A 21,288-nucleotide genomic window follows, 5' to 3' on the forward strand; every position below is an offset into this window, starting at 1 on the left:
GTCAAACCTCTGGGAATGATTTTAGTATGATAAATGACAATCAGTGCAGCATCTGCTGTCATGTGGAGCCTGTACTGGTCCATTGTGGTGAAAAAGGAGCTGGGCTGAAAGGCAAAACTCTCGATTTACAGGTCGATTAATGTTCATACCCTCACCTATGGTCACAAAATGTGTGTCATGTCCGAAAAAACAGATACGGCTTTCTTCTGCAGGGTGGCTGGGCTCTTCCTTAGGGGCCGGTCACACAGACATTTGCGGCTGAATCACGGCCAGAAATTTCTGCCTTTGGGGCGGACGCTATTGGACGCATTGAGATCGCCATTCAGACGAGATACAGCAGTGCTTAACACGAGGTCGGAAATTCGCGCGAGGGTGGCAGCGCAAAATAATTTTGCGCTGCTCAATTCTTCAGAGCGCGGGTACACAGCCTTTCACGAGCGTATCAAGGCTAATCCACGGCCAGAATTTTCTGGCCGTGAAGCAGATGCTGTTGGGCGCAGTAAGACGTTTTGAGACCGCTATATAGACGAGATACAGCAGTGCTTTACTCGCGGTCGGAAATTCACACGTGGTTGGCCGCACTCAAAACTTTTGAGCTGCTCAAAAGTTTGAGCACGTGTTAAACCGCGTGCCGCACACGTGGTCAACACGAGGTAATGACGCGGAAATGACGTGCTATGGTCTCGGCCAGGGCGCGGTTACACATGGGTAGGACGGGAAATTTCAGCGGGTAATAGTGGGTGGAGCATGGTAATAGCATGTTCTGCGCCTGTATCGTGGTGTTATTACGTGAAATTAGCGTGTTACGCGTGTGACAGTCTTTCGCCTTTCTCTGCGTATATACAGCGCGATTTGCCGAGCACAAGCACACGTCAGTTGTGCTGGAGACGTCAAGGGGGTGAACATGGATCCCCGTCAGCGTAGTGACCTCGTCTTAATCCATTTTTATTTCTTGACATTTCTTTTCAAGATAATAAAATAAAAATGATGCCATAGCTTGAAATCTTGATCTTCACGGGACTGTGTCTTGAGCAGTTATGATTTCTACAGCCCGGTGCATCCCTGCCGAGATTTGCATCCCCTCGCTACTACAACCACTTTTACCTCGTTTTATCTCACTTTTAGGGAATGTAATGGCGAACATATAACCAAAACCACTTCGTCTTGCATTTATTGGGAATTTAATACAACTTAGACCATTCCGTCTTTGTTTTTGTTGTGAACGTAATCGACCGCAACACCCCCACCCCCCCACCCCCTCGCGTGAACGCGCATTCTGCTGCGCTTCCAACTAAAGCGATCGTATTCTATATAAAACGCTTATTAAAACAATAAAGTGAGCTAATTATAACAATTGGGAGATCCTAGTCTATATAACGCGTTTATTTAAACAAGTGCGATTGTATTCTACAAAATGCGTTTGTTAACGCGGATGACAACAAAAGCGATCACAGCAGAATGTGCGTTCACGCGAGGGGGTGGGGGGTTGGTTGTGTTGCGTAGGAGTCGGATTTGGGCACAACACCGGCTCGGGAGCTTTTATACCCGTGGTCCACACGAGAAAATGACGCGATGAGGAAGCGGAACAGTCGCCGGCGTCTTTTTTGCGGCCATACACCGATGAACAGAGGGGTGGCCAATTTTGCGCATTTTCCATCGCGGGCAACCACGGGCGAAAAAAAAACGCAAAATTTTGGCCGTGATTCAGCCGCAAATGTCTGTGTGACCAGCCCCTAGGGTGAGAAGCTAGGTCATCCAAGAAACTTAGAGTAGCGTCGCAGATCCTCAGCGTTGAGAGAAGCCAGCTGAGTTTTCCTGCATCCAATAAAGATGGACACCTCTCTTATAGGGGTTCTGGGTACGTCCCATTGGCAGGAGGCCCCATGAGCTGGCCTGGGAACATATCAGATAAGCTGGATGAAGTGGTTAGAGATGGGGAGCTCGGGGCTTCCTGCTGAGGCTGCTGCCCCTGCAACCTGACCTTGGATACGCAGTACAGTACTGTATATAATTGGATGGATGGATGGGTGTTAGTGTAGCTATACAAGATAATTGATAGAGGAAATAAGCCATTTGTGAACAACCAAATACACAATCCCCTCCCGAACCTAAGAGTGATATGTCAAAATGAATGAATTTTAAGCTAATGTTTTGTTGAAAATCTAATCTGTTGGAAAATGAGACTTGCAATAAGGAGAAGGTACGGGTTTTACCAGTGATTTGTCTATCCCAGTGATCTTGCCTGGATGACTTTTAAAGGCATTATCAGTTGGGCTCCCTCTGTGGAAAACCAAATGTTGCAAGAGTGCAGCAAATTGTGACTGACTGCATACTGACGTGAATCCGTGGAAACTGATAAGCTATTTGTGGCACTGCTGTAAATAACCATCAACCTTTCGACATTCTGCACCACACTGTGCTGTTTACTGATGGAATCAGTGGTAACAGAACACGATGGAATAGAGCTTGGAAGGTTTTGTAATTCGGTGCCACTCGCTCATTAAGATTTTGTAAGGAGTTATGCAATTTGATTGTGTTGGCATATGTTTGCTGTTTTACCTTTTGTTGTGTAGTCTACACAGCAAAACTTATATTGTTGGACTGGCAGATTTTTTTGATAATCAAACATTATATCTCTTATTTTACCACAATTTTAAATTGATTTTCATGTAAAATAGTCGAGTCAAGTAATGTTTATTTGTATAGCCCTTAATCACAAGGAGTCTTAATGGCTGCACAGACCACAGATTATTGCAATCTATCTATCTATCTATCTATCTATCTATCTATCTATCTATCTATCTATCTATCTATCTATCTATCTATCTATCTATCTATCTATCTATCTATCTATCTATCTATCTATCTATCTATCTATCTATCTATCTATCTATCTATCTATCTATCTATCTATCTATCTATCTATCTATCTATCTATCTATCTATCTATCTATCTATCTATCTATCTATCTATCTATCTATCGACCGACAGCAAGACAAACAAATACACAAAAACAAATAAAATAAAAAAATTGAAAAAGTAGCAAAAAACACACACACAAAAGGTTTTTGGGGCCATGGCCGACCCAAATGCCCAAACACCCAAACAAGTTAAGCACCTCGGCACTCAAGTTGGTAATGCTTTCAGCCCTCCAGATGAAACGGTACACCATAAAGCAGCCATGTCACTCTGGTCAGGGTGACGCAACACACTCTTCTGTTCAACAGCAGGGCCCGACAGCTTTCACTGGTTTACCCCTGCTGCATCATATAGGTGCCCTTAGAACACGTCTAAACAACCCAATATAATTTTACAACACCTCTCCACTCATTCCTATCACCAAGAAGAGCTCTAGCTTCCACTATATTTATACCTCTTTCCTGCAGTGCACTCATAACACCTTCCATCCACGTCAATCGCGGTCTCCCTCTTGGTCTCCTTCCATTTACTTCTGCACTGTAGATCCTCTTCAACATTCACTCCTCATCCATCCTCTCCATTTGTCCAAACCAACCGAGTACTCTCTTATCCACACGCTTGCTCAGTTCCACTACTACTCCAGTTCTGTCTCTCACAATTTCATTTCTCAATCTATCCAATCTTGTCACTCCTCACATACTCCTGAAACACTTCATCTAAAAAAAACATTTAATTTCCTTCTCAAATCTGCATTCAGGCTCCTAGTCTCTACACCATATTTTAGGATTCTATTTTACCCTATAATAGGACCTTAAGTCGCACATAAAAGTCTTGGTTTTTCAAATTGTGCAGCGTGTCCTATCCTGCGGTGCGCCCTGTGTTTCATGTAAAGCGGCGCACGTGGGCCAGCTTGGTGGCTTTAGGGTTGGACCCCAGCCCCTGGGACTGGGAGGTCACAAGTTTGAGCCTTGGCCGAGATAAGACTTACTTTTGTATTTAACATTTTTGGGTGGAATTTGTTGTTTTTGTGAGATCATTCACATTTAAATGTATGCGATCTTTCGTGACTTATATGCCTCTCTTGTGTGAACACCAGAAGTTTCCTACAAGATGAAGAGGACACGTGACGTCATATGCAACACATTGTTTGCAGAAGCACTCACGAATGCTAACGCCATAGCGTATCTAGCAATTTGAAAGTTATTGTGATCGTCTTGTTGCTTTCGTTTCATGAAACTGTGTACTTTTGTCACGCAAACGAGGATTATGGTGGCGCAGAAAATTCCAGCGCATTAAAATGAAAATAATGGATTGTCAACACTTCGGATAACGTGTCTTCGGGAATGTTGTTCGAGCTTTTGGAAAGTGATTCTGAAAGTGAAGAAAGTGATCTTTTAAACGGAGATTTAGCGAAGCTGTTCTGGCCAGAAACAGAGGACAAGGATGGTGACAGTTATGTTGTGGATTCCCACAAAAAAATCGAGTGCCAAACTGTTTTGCAACGGCTCTTTTTAAAAAAAAAAAATCGCATCTGTGTGTTTTACTTTGTAATCATTACGGAAATAAACCACAATGAAACTCAGTTTTGCCTCCGCTATATTTTTATATACACATATTTGTATGCTTGTCGGTGTTGTTGTAACACAGCCGCAAGCAGAGGGCTTGGGCGCCCAATCAAGCAGTGTGCCCTGTGTAGTGTTAAATGCAGAAGTAGAACCAGCTACGGAGACTACGCCTTTGGTCGTGAAAATACAGTATCCTTTGAGTCTGCCCTAATCTTATCAAACAATCTTTAAATGAAGCTGGTTCCAGTCTTAACAAAAGTTTCTTGTGGAAAATTTGAGTGCTATACTTACTGGAAAATCCCAACTTAGTAAATTGTGTTTTCAAGCTGTTTTGTTTTTGTCAGTCCCCTCTCCTTTCCTATGAAAACAGTGGTCAGCCATTATTCGATGCTTCCTGATGGAGGACTTTGTCCAGAATATTCTTTTTATTACTAATTATGTTGCTTTTTAACAAAAGTCCTTAACCAAACCGCTCTCTTGAACTTTTGTTTCTTTGTTCAAATACTCGGTCCGAAACCCTCGCAGCTGGTGGCCTGTCGGGTAGCCGGGACAGGAGAACGAAGCGCAGTCTTGGATCGGAAGTAGGTCGGGTAGCCGGGACAGGAGAACGAAGCGTGGTCGGGAATCGGAAGCAAGTCACAGGAAACGGGGGACAGAATCAGGCAGGATACAGGAACAGGTCGGAATCAAAACGGGAGCCAGGATGAAAAAGTGCTTTCCTTGTATGTGTTGGGGTTCGCTGATAGACTGAGCAAGAGTCACCGAGAAAGAAGTGCTTGAATAGGAAGAGGGATAATTAGGAAACAAGTGGCAAGACATAATGAGCGCAGGTGAGGGCAATTAGCGGACAAGTGACAGAATCGTTAAAGGGTATTACGGTACTTGAAAATCTTAAGTTTTGCTTATTTTTTTGTTCTTAAAAGTACATTGTTTAACGGATCTTAAAAGTAAAAAAAAAAAGATTCTAATACATAAACCGTCGTGCATTTTCAAATCAATTCTAAGTTGAGATATTTGTATTTATTTTACATCACATGAGGCTCACCCAGAAACGGGTGACACGATTGTTCACCAGGGCAGCACGGCGGAGCAGTGGTTAGCACGTGTGCGGCACAGTTCTGAGGTCATGAGATCAAACCTCCTGTTTGGAGTTTGCATGTTCTCCCTGTACTTGCATGGGTTTTCGTCCGGGCACTCCGGTTTCTACCCACATTCCAAAAACATGCATGTTAGGTTAATTGGCCGGTTCAAATTGTCCCTAGGTGTGAATGAGCGATCAAATTGTCTGTCACTGCGTGCTCTGTGATTGGCTGGCAACCAGTTCAGGGTGTCCCCTGCCCACTGCCCGAAGATAGCTGGGATGGGCTCCAGCACCCCCCGCGACCGTACTGAGGATAAGAGGTGCAGATAATGGATGGATGGATGGATGGATGGATTGTTCACCATCTTGCTGCCTCCAGTTACCCCCCAAAAACCAAAACCTTTGTAAAAGGCTCGGCAAAACAAATGAAAAGAAAAATTGTGTGGTCCGGTCACTTCGAGATTCTGTAGTTTGTATTCTTTACACTTTGTAGCGATCATATTCGGCTGCACTCCATATTACATAGTCGTCTAGTGCTCAAATATTAGATAGTGTCCCTTTAAATAACAATTGCTTTCATTATGCATTTAAGATATATTCTGCTTTAGATCACTGCACTCTTGCATGAAGGCATTTTACTTAAAAACATTGATCCATCAACTTTTTTGAAAAAGTAATAATAGGCTTACTATTTTTACTGTACATGCACATTTGATTTCTTTATTTAGCCTAAACACTCACCCCAATCAGTTGGTGACAAGTTTTGTTGCTTTCCTATTACTAAAGGGAAAAATGCATGAAATGAAAGCATAAAAAAGAACAAAACTATTTTCTTCAAGTTTTAAATAATGAATCTTCGAATTTTGGGGGCCCTTCTTGAGTTTATTGGCTGAAGAGTTACCTTTATCGGTAATTGTGTTGTAAATTTTGGCCAATTTTAAGCTTAGTGATCAATCATTACTACTGTACACATTGAAAAAATATTGAGGACCATTATTTAACATTTTTTTTTAATTGTTTCTTTCTGACTGCTCTGCCCTCTCTGAGCTTGATAACAGTCACAGACATCGACAGTACCCTCATGAAAAACAGTGGGAAAGCCACCTCCATGCTCCTGCGCTGACTCTAAAACAAATTAGTCTGCACATTCTGAAGGATTGGATTGGAGTTTCCAACTGTGATGGTTTACTTATCGTACCTCGGGAAAAGCATGCTGTTTATACGCTTGATTGGGCATTTCTATTGGGTTGAAACTCTTTATTTTCCAATTAATTCTATCTACAAAATTCATTTGGGGATGTTTGCTGACATATGACTTTGTTTCTTTATTGATTTGTTTTCCTTTAAAAACATATGTATGTTGAAATAATATGTTGTAGGGTTTAGAGAATTTCCATCATGAAGACTTGAGATCATCTTTTTTGTTTTTTTTACAGTGCCTAGCTAAATTATTGCCCCACCACAGAACTTTTTGTCATGTTCAGACTCGAAGTCCCCTGTGTGTAATCATTGACTACTAGAGGGCACAGCGTAGCAGCAAGATGCCAGACAAAATAATTTAAAAGAAAGTAAAAAGTAAAAATGCAAATTTCCTGATTTTTTTAATAATAATAATATTAGTATGATAGTTGGTTTAGTTTTGTCTAGTATTCAAGTCAATGTTTTTTTTTTTACTCAATGACATTTTTTGTACTACTAGGAGGCACTAAACATTATACACTGTCCTTTTGAAGTGAAAAAGATGAAAACAATTTCTAAGAATCAACAACATGTGAGATAAACTGTGAGGTGGAACCAACATTTTATATTATATTTACAACGAAAAAAAACTAAAAAGTAGGTGTAAATATTGCAAGCTATAGTAGAAATGGAGGGAACATAAAAGCACTGCAAACCTATCAAGACCTGGCTGTCCCTCTAAATCTTCGGCCTAATAAGGTGGCAACTAATCAGAGTAACAACCAAGAAGCCCAGGATCAAATCGGATGACCTACAGACATACACAGCTGAGGCGGGACAATCTGTGCAGAAGACAACTATTAGTCATACTCTACATAAATGAAATGAAATGATCTGCATTTATATAGCGCTTTTTCAAGTCAATGACTTCCCAAAGCGCTTTACAATGTGCTCCACATTTCCCAATAGCGGCCTTGCAGCCATATAAGGCGCTAACCTGCTTATTGGGGGTATTAGGGGTTCAGTGTCTTACCCAAGGACACTTCGACATGTAACACAGACGAGCCGGGATTCGAACTGGGATCCCTTGATCCCAAGACGAGCGCTCTACCTCCTGAGCTACTCTAAATCTCCTCTTCAAAGAAAAGTGGCAGGAATAAAGCCCTTTGTGAACGAATACCACAAAAAGGTGTTTGCAAGAAGCCAAATGGGAGACACACATAACACGTGGAACAAGGTGCTCTGGTCAGGTTAGACCAAAATTGAACTTTTTGGGCTGAATGCAAAGTGTTACATTTGGCATAAAAAGAAACTCTAAAGACACCACTGTATGTGGCATGTGATTGGCTGACAGACAATCCTCAGTTTAGAATGTCTGTTCAGATGAAAAATGTTAACGTCACCTACATCTCTGATAAGGACAAGAGGTAAAATATATTATTTGATGTCTGTGTGCACTGATAGTGACAAGAGAGTAGTCCAGGAGGCTCTCTTGTATTCTATGTCTTGTACTATGCCTCAATAATCAGAGGTGGCAGGGATCATAGCCATTCTTCAAATTCTAAAAGCCTAATAAAGTTTTTGGCAAATTTCAGCTTTCATATTGCAGAATCAGTGCAACCCTGAAGCTTGTTCATATGTAATGGAGCAGCTAAGCAGGTCGAGTGTGAGATGGATTTCTACTTTACTTGCACATAAAACATGTTCTGTATATAATTCAACATTTTAAATTAAATATGCACATTTTAACAGATCAGTACTGCTGGCTGGCCAGTCTAATAAAGTGTTTTACAATGTTAATGTACCACATACAGAATGTGGCATGGCATTCATGCTGCTGCAAAAAGCAAGCAGATCCTTTATTTTCATGACCCTTCTGCTGCTTTGAGCAAAAGCGATAAAAACATTGTCATGCTATGTTTAGGTTTACTGGGTTTAGTTTTTCTCTACGCCTTGCCTGTCTCACTCTCTGGTCAACTTATTTGTGTGGTTTGTCCAAGTATTCCTTGTTTAGGCCACGTGTACTTAGTTCATGTTTTTTCTTACAGTTCTTGTTGAGTCACGGTCATTGTTATGCCAATTTTTTTTGACATATTTTAGTTGTTTTGAGGCTCACTTGCTTTGTTACTTTGTACCTACGTTTTGTTAAACCCCATCCTTTTTTGAGCAAGACTGTCATGCGTCCTGCTTATGGGCCCATCCCAAATTGACAGAGTATTATGCTATCCAAACAACTTTTTAAAAATTTCTGCTGATAAAAATTCAACTAGTCATTTTCCGTGATTTAATCAGTTACAAGCAAAATGGTCTGGCATTGCTGGGGCGATAGAAGATATAAATAAGCTGCTTGGGGAAGTCCTTTGCTGAGGGGTTCATTACCCAAGTTGGCCACCAGAGGGCATTAGAGACCCCACAAAAACAGATCACATGAAAAGAAGATGTTTATTGGTTTTATTGGTATTTATTGAGGGTGCCTTGACATGAAATCTGGCTAAAGACACTTGCGGATGCCTAGAGTAAAACTGAGTAAATTTTCACCAAAATCAGTTTAGCCGTTTTGGAGCCTTTAAGTTACATACAAACACAAACAGAGGGACACACACACAAACTAGGATTTATAAAGTAGTTTAGATGGATGTTTGAGGAAAACTTGAAACTGGCCCTATCAGACCACGAATCACTTTATGTGGGACTATGTATCCCACTATCTGAAATCCTCTTAAGTGCAGAAAACAGGTAAGACATGATTAGTTGTTTTCCATTAGCAATAACAAGCAGAGATGCCCGGGAAAATTGTGCCTTTTATAGTCAAGATCGGGTTTCTGTTCATCAATATCAATCTAGCTTTATTGATTTACACATTGAAAATATGAACGTTGCACTTATACTTTAGAACAGCAAAATTACATGTGGTTCAAGTCTTATATTCAACAGATGTGGCTCTGTCTGTTAGCAAGGTACATTGCTACATTGATGAATTGAAAAGAAAAAAGAAACAACCTTACTGAAGTTAGCTCAATTTTTTTTTAATTCAATTTTTGAGTTTTGACTACTGGAAAAAAGTACAGGTTGAGTATGGTTGTTCTATGGATGTCCCGCGCCTCCTTGGCATTAAGACAATTAATATAAATTTGTGGGCTCGGAGAAGGAAACCTAATCTAGTCTGGAAGCCGTTTTACAGAAAACAATTCTGAAGACACAAACATTGAAGAACACCGGTCCAAGGGTTTCATAAATAACAGTCACTTGCAGAAATTCCTTCACTGATTGGCCTCACACTGTTAATCTTTTGAAGTAGACATAATGTCAATGGTCCCTGATGGCTCTGAAGCCGAAGGACTTGCAGAGTCCCCTCTTGAGCAGCAATTGAAAGATCTGTCCTGAGTGCGTGTTTAATGTTAGCACGTGGCTGTGTCAAGCTGTGGTTGTTCGCTTCAGAATGGGTCATTATACATCATAATCGTCATGGCGCATTGTGAGGGCCTCTCTGGGGACTGAAGACATTTTCTCGAGCATGATGTTTAGCGCTAATGAGGAAAATGAGAAACAATTCTCTCTTGATTTACGTCGACCAAGAAATGTTACCATGGAGCATCACAGAACAAATGCTTATCGATAGAAGAAATATGGTCTTTGCTCAAATAATTATGTCCTGATGGCCACTTAATTAGCAGTTGGCCGGACATTTTCTTCTTCAGATGACAAATTATGTTTAGAGAGCTTAAAGACTTGAGCTTTTTAATTTTGAAAACTAAAGTAGGAATTTCTCAACATGTGGGTCAGGACCCAAAAAAATGGGTCGCAGGCCCGTTTTCAGTGGGTTGCTGGCCTTTGCCAAGGTAAAAACAAGTAAAAACGGAAGGTCAATTACAAAGTAGATGGTGATTATTATATGCTAGATGTCTTCTTCCTGTTCAGTCAATCAACGCCAGCTCAATTGTGTTCGAGAGAAATCATATGTCATTTCATTGTCATTTTGTTTGTTTTATTTCCCTTTTCTGCCCATGATAATGGTTCCCAGGAAAGTTAGTGACACAGGGAAGAAAAAGTGGAGTGACAACATGATCGTTTTAATGAAGGAGATTGAGTCAAGTCAATTCATTTTTATCTGTATAGCCTTTAATCACAACGAGTCTCAAAGGGCTGCCCAGACCACAGACTATTGCAAACAACAGACTATTTTTACACCATCTGATCAAAAACGTACATAAGGGCAAGGAAAAACTCAAAAACCTCAGCATGAGGATGACCAAGATGCAATGGATGTTGCATCATCAAACAAAAAAAACAAAAAAGAATAATTGAGAAAAAAAACAAAAAAACTAAATAATAAAAAAAAGGATGCCCAGGTTGCATTAAATGTAGCTTTAACAAACAATACACAGACATTGTCAACATGAAATATAGGTCATCCATAAGAAAAAATAATGTGTGCCATTGAAGCAGTGCTTGAAGGTATAGTGAATCGTTTAAAAATGTTATGCATTTGAGCTTTTTTACACGTTCATTGATCTTTAGTATCAACACAATTTATAATAATTGTTATTTAGCTACAAATTACTTTAATAATTTGGGTTTGAACTTCTTTTAGTATGTGGCTATTTTGAAGCTAACATAACATCCAGGTTGTAGAATATGCACTGGACTGGTGGACTGGTATTTTGTAAAAGAGGCAATAGTTGGTTATGTTTTTAGATATGATCTATTACATAAATTGCAAAACTTAAACCTGTATTTATCTGGTCCAAAATATATGTTTCCTTTGCCGACTAGATTGTTAACTTTCGGTCAGTCCTTTTCCGATGAGGTAGAGTGCAGAAAAGAGTGAAAATCATGCAACAAAAAGTAATTTGTTAAACACAAAACACATCAGGTCAACCTCGGATCCCTAATTGTCTTCTCAAAGGCGTATTACTAAACAAAGATCAAGGTCCAAGGAAATCCCCAAAAAGGTAAATTAGACTTGTCCTGAAACAAAATGAGTCCATGCCTGTTTGGACACTTAATGAATACTCATTTGTCATCCAAACTAAATTTTGTCTATCGTTTGACTTTGATAGTGATTTATTTTCCACAAGACTCTCATCCTGTTTTTGCATGCATCCATCCATGTTTAAGTTCTACCAAGCTACTTTATATGATGTATTTGTTCCACACTGTATCCCCCGAGTCTTCCTGTTTTAATGCATTTGTTGTGAATGGTCCGATTTGAGTCTTATATTAGTTGCCTTGACATATGTTTGTATGCAAGAATATTTGTAAATGTTGTGCCAGAAATGCATTGTATTTCAAATTATACAACACCACATGGTGGAGACGTGGCCACCTGGAATTTGATCAAATATCCTCCTAAATCTCACTGCAAATTGCTTGGAGGCATGTTGAAGTAGTGGAGACTTACAGAAGGGAGAAAGGAAAATGAAGACCACCAGAAATTATTTTATAAAATCTGTCACATTGAAGATAGACTTTGAATGGCCACAAAACATATGTCTTTGGTATCAAACATTTTACTGCAATTGATGTGACTAAACTGAGCACCCAAACATTTTTTTAGAACTACATTAAAAAAAACAATACAAAAAAAATCTATTGCACCTTCATAAAGGCCCCAAAGGGGCAGACTTACCTCTAGATGACGTCCTTATCAACTGAGAGTATACGACTCTGATAAAACAACTTCAGATCTACAAATGAAGATAAAGAACAAATATATGCAGTTGAATAAATTGTCTTTATGGTCATTATACAAAAGTGCAATAAAAATTGAGGGCTTCTTCTTTTATTGTAAGAAAGCGTTTTAGAGAGTGTTGGGTATGTTTGAGTTGAGCATACACCAGCCAATCAAAGTTGGGGACACAGACAGTCATGTCCACCCAACACACAAGACCTACCTAACCTGCCCCAGGGACAGCATTTGCTGTGGGTTGTCTGCTCATAAAACAATGCATAAATAAACAATGCAGTGATAACAATAACAATAAACCCAATTAAATAAAAAAGTCTATAAAGTAGTAAACTAAACACAAAAAAGATAACCAAAACACGAAAAAGCGATGGATTGCTGTACTTTAAAAGCGGTCATTAAATATTCACTATAATACTATGATAATTACACTGAAAAAAAGTTCCACCAAAATAGTCATTTTCACACAAATATTTATTTAAGAGCTATACACTTTTAATGATGAAAAACATTTTACTTAAAAGAACAACTTAAATTACTATTGAAAAACAACAACAAAGGCGTCTTGTGATGTGAAAAATCAAAAGGTATAATTAACAACACAGCAGGAAACTTGTGGGTCTTGGGCAAAGCTTTGGAAATTCTCCATTTTTTAACAAAAACCTCTTAGGTTAATGCTTTTGACCCTGAAGTGCTATTACAAAGCAATGTGACCAGTAAAGTTGGTGAACCTTATCCTCACTTATTGCTTTTCAATTCTGTCACACAAACTTAAGACTCAGCAGCTAGACACCGTCAACATGGCTATAGAGGTGACACATATTATTGACTATGAACCCAAAGCGAATTGCTCAGGGTTTTAGCTTGCAGAAGGAAGGGAAGCAGTATGAAGGTTTATGGTCCTAAATACAAATACATAATTATCAATAATGTATAAAAGACTATACAGTACATGTATGACCAAATACTACAAGGCATATGTTAGTTTCAAGTTTTAACAAAATACTGTAGTCATATCTGATTCTTGAATTACCACAAAAAGTAATGTTTTTCGTATTAAAAGAAAAAAATCAAAAATCTTTCTCAAATACTATTTATCACTCATTAAAAATTAAATTATCGTTTTTTTTTTTTCACAAACATAGGGCGCACAGTAACTGGTTCAATTTCTGTAATTAACACTACAGAGGTAAAAACAAGTAAAAACGGAGGGTCAATTACAAAGTAGATGATGATTATAACATGCCTCGATAGGGCGCGGGTGCCCTCTGCTTAAACAAAATGTTTCCGTTAAATGCTCTGTGCTTTACTATTCAATTAAAGTCTCCAAAAAAACAACACAATTTAGTAAACTTTGGACAAGGGGGAACATTCTCTGCACAACACAGGCAAGCATATAAGTGTGCATGTTTAAAAATACAGCGGTAGCAAAACTGAGTTTGGTTGTGTTTTTTCAAAGTATTAATTTCAAAGTAAAAAACACGGTTTTTCAGCTTCCTCCATTTGCGAACCTTCAATTCATTAATCTACCATTCTCTCGCCGCTGCTCAGTTTCCATTTTCTTACGCATAGCATAGAAATGAACACAACATTGCAGACAAAAACACAAAAGCATTCAATGGAGGGAAAGTCAAGTTTTGGATTTAATTCATATTTGGGGGGACTACTCTGTTCCACCTCCAGTAGCACAATAACTTTCAAATTGCTTGATACGCTACAGAATAAGCATCCATGAGCAATTCAGCTAAAAATGCATCCTTTTCCGAGCAAACAGGATACGATGGCAATTAAACAAGAGACGCACAAAAGTCACAGGAGAAGCATAGAAGTCGCATTTGGTTGGAAATGTGAACAATGTCATAAAAATATCAGGTTTAACCAGAAAATGTAGTAAGCTTTTTTTCGGCCAAGGCTTAAACGTGTGGCCTCCCAGTCCCCTGAGGCAACCGAACTGGACCATGTCCGCCGCACGCGCACACACACACACACACACACACACACACACACACACACACACACACACACACACACACACACACGCACGCATACACACACACACACGCACGCACGCACACACACACACACACACACACACACACACACACACACACACACACACACACACACACACACACACACACACACACACACACAAGAACAGAACAACAATAACTTGCACACGCAAGCAAACAAGTACACGTTTTGGAAAACAGAGTGGGTGTGGAATTGAATTGTCTTCATTGATAACATCACAGTGAACATAGTGTTTACAATGAGATTAAATATGGCACTGTTACAGCTCATAAGTCTAGGTTTTCCCCAGGTATAAAAGAACATACCAGCTCGGTGGCCTTTTATTGAATTACAGTTTTTTTTTGGGCACCACCAGGGGGCCCTGAATATTATGCACTATCCCTTTGCCTTAATAAATCCTATGTATCGTATGCGTTGAGGCCTCTATCTGACCTGCCCCAACGCCTGGCCTTACCAACATACCAAACTTTAGTAGTTTGCACCTGAGAGATAAAAAGGAAAAGAGTAAACAAAAGAGTCAACAAAAGAGAGTGAATAGCAAAATACAGGATGTTTCTATATCAAAAAACTGATGGGTAAAAGATGGTAATGATAGACGGGCAGAACCAGAAGGTAGAGCAATCCTATTAAACAATCGCGTGGCAGCGACCGTGCAGAAAGCTAAAGACTGTATCTGAAAAACATAAAGCAAAAAAAGAGTAATAGACCACTTAAAAGAGAAAAAGAAGACTTTCCGGATGAATAGGGCAGGAGGCACATTAGGCCGGGCATCTACAATCCGGCCAGATTTGATTTTCTCTGCTTGTTTTTTCATATCGGCTGTGAAGATGAGGCGCCGTTAGCGAGATGCCGTTGGCTATCAGTGCCATTGTCAGAGGTGCCTTCCCCAGTACACCAGAAGCTATTTTCCGAAATACTTCAAGTTGTGTTGATCAAAGGTTTGGGATTGGTGACCATTCAAGATGGCAACGTCGGTTTGTTTTTTCAATCTCACAGCGTCAATTAACGTTCTCTAAGGATAATTATGTGAGAGGTAACGTACGCTTAAAAGAAGTTAACATTTGGATGTAAGAGATACTGGGGAAAAGTAGTTTTGTGTTTCCAACAGGGATGTGGCACCTGCAGTCATCAGTGGCGATGCTCGCAGATAGCGTCAGGTGTGCACTGGGTTTAAGATGGCCACACATCCAGGCAAAGTTAGATTGTGATGCGAAGAATAAACCACATTGTTGCATACACACACATACTCATTCTTTCATATACAGTAATCTATTGCTTCCTTGCACTTCAGTTATCGCTGGGTCACTGTTTCACGGATTTATAATTGAATTGTTTTTATTGTCATTGATATCAACTTATTGTGCATTTGTTTACTGAGTAGACAGCCCACGGCAAAGGCTGTCATTGGGTCAGCTTATGGGGCCTCTGTGTGTTCGGTGGGTGTGACTGTGTGCACGACTGTAATTAGGTGGTGGATGTTGTCAGGATTTTCACATTTTGCGGGCTATTCCGGTCACCATTAACTGCAATAACCGAGGGATAACTGTACAATCAAAGCCCACACTCCCCCCTTACTATGTTCGCCTTAGAAGAACAAAACACAGGGCACACTGCACTTTATGACGCACCACACATTTTATTTTTATGTGTTCCTTAAAGTCGTGAAAATCAAGTCATCAACAGAGCAAGCTATTTTTTTCTTTTAGGTGCTTTGAAGTATCGGCGACACGGATTATTAACCTAAACCTCGAAGTTAATAGGGGCATCTATTTTAGTGTATGTGTGCTGTGTACTAGAGAGGGCTAGGAAGTCATCAAATGCAAATTTAATAAAGAAAGCAATAAATTAAGAATATAATTTACATAGCTTAAGGTTAAGGATGATTAATTCATGGAAATTAACTCTCTCTTCATGCAACTTTAGTTTCCTGGATGGATGATTCTCACTGAGTGGTGACACAGATTGCCTGTTAGGCCGCAATGCATCATCCGGCAGAAAGCGTTGTGGTTGTGTATCAACGCTATCTGGCCACGAGGCAGCTTTGACAAAGTTGGCTGTGTTCAGAAAACTTAACATGAGTCCCTGCCTAGCTCAATGGAAGACAATGAGTCGGTGCAAAGGACATAATTAATACTAAATCTAACAGAAGCTCAAAAGCCTTACAGTTCCTTGGACTTTGGCTTGGCCATTTTAATACCTTTATATTGTTAGCTGTAAACCATTCCAAAGTAGATGTTGCTTTATGTTTAGGGTTGTTATCCTGTTGCTAGGTGGACCTGCACCCCATTCTAAGATCCCTTGCAGACCCCAGCAGATTTTCTGTACTCTTTTTGTCATTTTTTGTCATTTAAGTCGACATTGGATCACTCAGAAGTAATCAGTAAACTTCTGGAGTCAGTTTGATGAGCTTAAAGAAGAGAGGAGCAATACTTTCTCTATGTACTGTAACAAAGAACTTTACCTACAGAGGTGCCAATTCTTTTCTATTCCTCACACTGTTACTTTTTCAACCCTGATATTCAAAATAATTTTTGTGATCCTGTTTACAATTATATATAAAGTTTTAAAAAAAAACTTCTAGTACTAGAAGACCACTCAGGAGATGTTATGAATAAGTCATTTGGTGCACACTCTACTGCGACAGCACTTACTGTAGCCCTCCCACCCCCACCTCCTGGTACAGAATCTCCCTAACTGGACCATATAAAATGGATTATTAGTATTATTATGCACTGCTCTCTTTGAATAAAAGCACCAATATACTATGATATACACCAAAATACTGTTTGCTTGCTAATACTATAACTATTTCTTTTGTTTAAGGCTGAATCCCAATCCTTGGTCTCACTATCTCCCAATGAGGGAAGAGAATTGCCTGCCTCACTCTGCATCTAATGTTTCATACTATTTACATTAATATTATTAAAAATATAATATGAAAATGCATACTGATATTTTATGAATAAATATTGAAATGGACAATCTGAGTATGTTTAACAGCATAACCTAGAACTTATGAAAATTACATTATAATATTTAGTAACAGATAAGAATTCTTATCATAATATTTGGTAACAATTTTGTTTAACGTCAACTGTCAAGTGGAACTACACCGTTAGCACATTTTTTTCCTCTTCCTTTTTATTTCTTTTTTTTCATATTTTCTTTTTTCTTTCTTTGTCTCTTTTTTCATTTCTCATTTTCAAGCACATCTTAAAGAATTCAATGTCAAAATTTCTTAAATGAACAACTCTTCATAAATAAATTTTTAATCCTGTTAGTCTGAAAGACGCTTATTTAAACAAAAGGCTGTGATTAAAAATATTGTGCCCTGGTTTGATATGCGAAGCCCCTTCCTTTGAATTGTCCTGTTTTGTTTCTTTTCTTACAGTAAATGTACTGTCTCCATTATTTATTCCATTAATTATTTTGTTCTTTTGTTGGCATTTGTATCATTTTCTCTTTCGATTTCAGAAACAAGGTCACATTTAAATCAAAAGAAACATTGTGACTAGATAGTTGAAATAAAAACAGAAAAAAAATCAAAGCGGGGCAGCACGGCGGCGCAGTGGTTAGCGCTTGTGCGGCACAGTTCATGTCATGGGAACCTGTCATGGGTTCAAATCCAGCTCCAGACTTTCTGTGCGGAGTTTGTATGTTCTCCCCGTGCTTGCGTGGGTTTCCTCCGGGCACTCCGGTTTCCTCCCACATTCCAAAAACATGCATTTCAGGTGAATTGGCCGGTCCAAATTGTCCCTAGGTGTGAATGAGCGAATGAGTTGTCTGTCCCTGTGTGCCCTGCGATTGGCTGGCAACCAGTTCAGGGTGTCCCCTGCCCACTGCCCGAAGATGGCTGGGATGGGCTCCAGCCCCCCCGCGACCCTAATGAGGATAAGCGGTACGGCTAATGAGATGAGATGAGAAAAAATCAAAGCTCATCTTTTTCCGTCCCCTTAACAACTTGGATACTTTATACCATGGGTGTGGAATTTTATCTCAGGGGCCACATGGTAGGAAAGTAATTCTCACGGGAGTCAGACTAGTAAATTAATGGCTGTAAATTAATCGGTTTCCTCACTGTTCTCTGGTTGATTATTGAAAATCAGTAAATACAGCTAAAGTGGGTGCTTTGCAAGTGGTTTCCGGCTTTGGTGACAGCCTGTGGACATTTTTAACACTGCAATTTGCTATTTCAGGCAATGGAGCTTAGTTTTCTCTTATGCTTTCCTCAACGTTGTCTCACGAGAGACATACAATGATGTGGTGTGCCAAATATGGCCCGCAGGTGATGAGTTTGAAACGTACTTTACACAAATTGTACATTTTCCTAAATGTACATTTCTGATGTGGCACTGTTGTTGGAGTATAAAATGGTCCATCATAAAAATGGTCATCTTAAACCTGAGGTGGGAAAACCATGGCCTGCAGGCCAAATGTGTCTCACCCGGCTTTTTCATCTGGCTCGCCATACAAAACGGTCAAAATATTCGATAATACAATACATATCCATCCATCCATTTTCTGCACCACTTTTGCTCACTATGGTCACTGGGCCACTGGAGCCCATCCCAGCTCTCTTCCGACAGTGGAGGACACCAACCAAGGCACGGGGAGAACATGCAAACTCTGTATGCGGAGGCTGGTAGCTGGAATTTAACCCCAGGCCTCTACACCATCGGGCTGTGTGCCAACCACTCCGCTGCCGTGTACAATACATATAATAGTAAACAAAATACTACTACTAAAAAAAAAAAAAAAAAACTGCAAATTTTGTCTCCATTGTCTCTTTGTGAGTCTACAACAACAATACTACTCCATAAATACTACAAAATTACCACAAAACTAAATATCAAATCTAGTGCTTTTGAACATATTTTTTGTTTACATTCTGAACTACTACTAAACACCTATAATAGGAAAGTACTTCTACAGAAATATTACAACAGAGAAATGACAAAAAAATAAAACTACAGTAAGATTAAAAAAATATTTAAGACATACTGCAAAAATATTACTTTGGATACACTACATAGATACTAAAGAAACACTATAGGAATACTACAAAGATACCACTATGGAAATACTTAAAAATACTTCTTCAGAAATACCAGAAAAATACCACTACAGTAATGATACCAACATACTACTACAGCAATATTATGACAGAAATACTAACAACATATAACTACATAATACAACAAAAATAATACAGATCAACTACAAACATTCCACTGTAAAAAAAAACAACTATAAAAAACTACTATTGAAATAATAGTAACAATCCACAGCAGAAAACGAACAATACTACTACAAAAACAGTAATACTCCAAAATACTACATTAAAAATACAAATTAAAATCCACAGCAGAAAAACTGCAATAATATTAAATTAAAAAAAAATACTACGAAAATACTACAGGCATACTACAAAAGTCTGACTGAGGAAATACTAAAAAATACAAAAGAATACATCTACGGCCATGCTACAAAAGTAAATAGAACTTTTAGTGCTTTAAACAGGGATTTGGTATATTACTTTGCTTTAATTGCAAGTATTTCTAAGCCAGTTTGATGTAAAAATAAAGAACATCAAACAATCACCAGATGTTTATAATCTCTTTTAATTTTTAAATACATCACTGCTTGCAAACATTACCTATGGGCTTGCTGGGGGCAATTCTTCTCTTAAGCCCACCGATATCGGTTGTCAGGAGAGAATGCCAGAAAAGGTCAAAGCAAGCTGCACTAAATGTGTGTTTGTGCACCTTTCAATATCCGTTCTGATGACGTGAGCACTTGCCCAGACAAAAACCGCATCAGGAGCCAGGTTGGTGCCCTTTGCTTTCTCGTAATGAAATGAAATAAAACTCCATTCATATGCCTGTGTCAGATAGTTGGTGGACGGCAGGGCTGGCATGACTCATCTGAAGATGAACACATTTCCTTTTACACCAATGCACAGAAATACAATAGCTGGAAACCTACAGTAGTCCCTTGGTTATCGCACCAGAACTCCCTGTTAAAGTGAAGGGCGAACTAGCATTGCACCTTGATAAAAACCCCCAAGGGTCAAACTTACCTCAAGATGATGTTCTTACCGACTTAGAGTATACGACAGTGATAAAATAACAAATGAAACACAGGACACATAAATGGTGTGCGCAGACAGAAACTTCAGTGGTATGATCCAACACAAGATCATCAGGACTGACCAAAATCATCCTCCAGGGCACAGTCAAAGGCGGCAGAAGGAGAGAACGACCGAAAAAGAACTGGGCGAAAAACATTAAGGATTGGACTGCTGCCAACTTTGCCACAACCCAAGAACAGGCTAGGGACCGTGTACAAGGCTGTCCAGAGGTGCACCAACGACCCATGCGGTTAAGGGATCTTTAAACCATGAACGAACACAGAATTGCAGTTGAATGAATGGTCTGTACTGTCATTACACAAGAGTACAATGGAATTAGAGGGACTCTCCTATCAGCGCAATCATGTATTTAAGAGAGCAGCTGGCTAGCTGTACACTAGCATCGGGGCTCCTCCTATTGAGCCATGTGGCCGCGAGGATTAAAATTCAACCGTCCTGAATGTAGCGGCTTTCCACGAGTTGTAGCTCCAGGTCATTTCTTTCATTGGCAATGGAACTAGTGTTGGTGTGGTACGGGCTTGGCAGGGGTGGCTTAAGAGAGCTGTAGCAGTAGGCCGAACCTGCAGTCTCGCTATTAACTGTCCTGACTCCACCTTAGTTGCTTCCCAGATCGAAACAGATTCACGGAGCACCCGTTGTTAATTAGCATTTCCTCGGCCTCTTCTGACTTTC

This window comes from Urocampus carinirostris, chromosome 3, assembly GCF_059441175.1.
Source record: "Urocampus carinirostris isolate Australia breed hairy pipefish chromosome 3, RoL_Ucar_1.0, whole genome shotgun sequence".
In the NCBI taxonomy this organism is placed as follows: domain Eukaryota; kingdom Metazoa; phylum Chordata; class Actinopteri; order Syngnathiformes; family Syngnathidae; genus Urocampus; species Urocampus carinirostris.